This window comes from Teleopsis dalmanni, chromosome 1 (genome assembly GCF_002237135.1).
Source record: "Teleopsis dalmanni isolate 2A chromosome 1, ASM223713v2, whole genome shotgun sequence".
Classification (NCBI taxonomy): domain Eukaryota; kingdom Metazoa; phylum Arthropoda; class Insecta; order Diptera; family Diopsidae; genus Teleopsis; species Teleopsis dalmanni.
Genome location: NC_051846.1, coordinates 26,657,775 through 26,661,192, shown reverse-complemented (window position 1 = coordinate 26,661,192; position 3,418 = coordinate 26,657,775).

The following is a 3,418-nucleotide window of genomic DNA, read 5'->3' as shown; positions in this document are numbered from 1 at the left end:
CATATTACTGAAACATTTAATATGACATGGAATCATATTAAAAATCAACGAAAACTGTTTCATATATTTATAAATTTATTTTAGTAATGGAATAAAAACTACTTTGAATTCGTAATTAATTAAATACATTAGTTAAATAAATTCGTAAGAACCTTACAACACATTCACAATATAAAATGAAAGTCTGATTTTAAAAAAATCACAAATTCTAATATAACTCCACTTTGACGTTGTTATATTTTATCATCCGTGTGCTTATTAATACATAAAAAAGAACTTATTTTAAAGCTACTTTTTATATGTATGAATATAAATATACATATATATTTATATATAAATATACATATAAATATACATATATATTTATATATAGATAACATTCAGACGATCTATATGTCGTCCCAGTCAGCCAGGTCCACATATCTATCTACTTGCTATATATTCAGAGTTAATATCTAACAATCTTTTTTATATTAAATAAATAAAAACTTATTAATAATTATTAGTAATTTTAAAACATTAATATTAATTTATCTCTTACAGAAACATCAATATTCACAGTGGAAGGTATTCACCTGTTCCCTGAACCAAATCGGCAGAACAAATGAAAATTAAAGCAAGTCCTTTCAGTGGACGGTGTACGTTTCTACTGTTAGCAGCAGCCATAAATGATAAATAATTTTGTGTTTAAATAGTTTTTTGTCTTATTTTTTGTTCTAATAAGTTTTTATTTTATTTTATATATTAAATTTAATGTTAATAAAAATTATTAAAATTTATGTTTTTACAAAAAATCAAAAGAAATTGTTTTTAAAAGAAAAAATTTAACAAAATAAAAACAAAATAAATAATACAAAAAAATATGTGTAAAACTAGAAATATTAAAATTAATTTAAGTTTTTAAGAAAATTTAAATGAATGAAATTGAAATGTGAAAGAAAAAATTGTGAATTTTTAGTAAAAAGAAATATAAAGAAATAAGAAAATGAATTTTAAACAAAATTAAGCATAATAAATGCAATTCAAATTAAAAATAAAAAAAAATTAATTAAAACAGGTGAATAAATATTTGAAAAATGAAGAAAAAATAAAATAAAATAAAATAGTAACAAAACAAGAGAAAAAAAATATTAAAATAAAAACAAAAAAAAAATGAAAAACACGCAAGGAAAATAAAGCAATAAAACTGAAACAAAACAATTATTAGAGAAAAGAGAACTAAGTAAAAGTCAAATACGTGCCTCAAGGCCCCACAGGTCCTCGACGAACGATAGCACTACCCCTAAATAACACCATTTTTACACAACATCCACAAAAACGGCATTACCCACGCACATACCCACATGCGTCTATATATATATACAAATGTATGTAAAAGCAATTAAACAGTTTTTCTAATTAAATTGAAAATAAAAAAAATTGAAGAGAAAAAAATATTTTTTTAAGGATTCTCAACTCAATGAATACAATTGGGCTATCATTTCTAAGTACATTTTATGTCAGAAACATGCAAAAGTATTTAATTAACAAAGTGAGAGATCTACATTTGTTTAAAAATTTTTCAACTTTTTACCTCATCGCAGTCAGTTTGGGTTAGGCATTCATCCATAAGGAAAAACATATTGGCATAATATTTTAGCCAAAGTTCCATATTTTTTGGTCAGTAATTTTAAAATAAATTTTATACTTTTTAATTTTTCTTAAGTTTTTGCTTAAATTTTCAAGTTTTTACTTAGTTCTTTCAAGTGTTTGCTTAGTTTTCTTCAGAAATGCCAGTACTATTAATAATCTATTTATACTTTTTAATTTTCTTTTTGTAATTATTCTTTATAAACTGTATTATATTATTTTTATCAATTCTAATTGTTATATATTAAAGTTTATTAAATATTTTGAACTACTCATATAAAAAAAAAAAATATATACAATCTAATGATTCCTATTTTGTGTCGCTCGCCTCTACTTCTTCTTAGGCATTATTTTAATATTAGAACATATTGTCAACTTTTGTAAATTAAATATTAATTAAAAAAATTTTTTTTATGTTTTATGTTTTCTATACATAGTTCATATTTTAAAGTTTTTAATTTTGTATTTTTATAATATTAATAAAATGTGTAAATGTTTTTTGCCTTTATTATTAAATTTGCAATTTAAACTTTTTTATAAGTGATAAATTTTATTTGTAAAAATAATAATACAAAATCAATTCAAAATAATTTGTTTAAGATTTTATTATAAATATTATTAAATTAAGTAATCAATAAAATGAATATTATTTTTACTTTTGTTTATTTTTTAATTACTTTTTAATTGCAGAACTTTTTGTTTAATTTTATTTATGCACTTAACTACTTAAAAATTGATATATTATATATTATACATAATATATAATATATGGTACTTTTGGAACGAAATCCTCAAACTTAAATAAATAATTATTGCTGTGTTGTTTTTTGTAACTACAACAACAATTAAATAAAATTTAATACAAATCTGATACGAGATTATGCTGAGTCTGTTACGCTAGACTGCATTTCAGATTTGACGAGGTTCATGGCTGATTCCTAGGATTCGCATCTTAGAAACGATTTAAGGAAAATAAATCTGAATAAATATTTTCAAAGGCCATTGACGATATCTGAAACAACTGTATTATTAATCAATATAAAATTTCTACCAAAAAAGCAGAAAATAGTTCACTAGAGGTCCATTGGACATTTCTTTTGTAAAAATCGTTCATTAAGTTAAAAAACAATTATAAAATATGTTCAAATTCTCATGTTTAAAAAAAGCCGATATTTACAAAAAAAAAATTTATTTGGAAATATTATAACTATTGAACCCAGTTAGGTAAAAAATCAGATGAGTTTATCAAATTAAAAGATATTTAATATCTTTTTAGTAAGTTGAACAATTTTTGAGAAATTAAGGGTTTTTACTAGGAGTTTTTTAGGAAGATTTTTTATTGATACCATAATATAGTTTTTGAACGGTTTGATAGTTACATCTACATCGGTTTTAGTTTATATCGTACTTTAGTGATACTTGTGCATACTTATAAGTCTTGTTTATTATTAATATAGGAATTAATAGTTGAAATAAATTGTGGATAGGACGTGAAAAGATGCAGGTATATATCCATTGTAGTTTATCTTGTCACACCTTTATATACAAAAAAGTCAATTTAACATACAGGATCCTTTTTTTTTGAATCATTTGGATTAAAGCTTGAGTGTACAGCTTTGAAAAATGGATGTCCTGTAGGCATCTCTCATCGTGACCCCAAATATAGGTGTTTGGCATTATAGTTTCCGTCTGCTACGAATCTAAGCCCATACATTTCTCTTTTCTTATAAACTGTTTAGTTCTTTTTTTCATGTATAGAAACTCTAAGTATATGTATAACGTACTATGA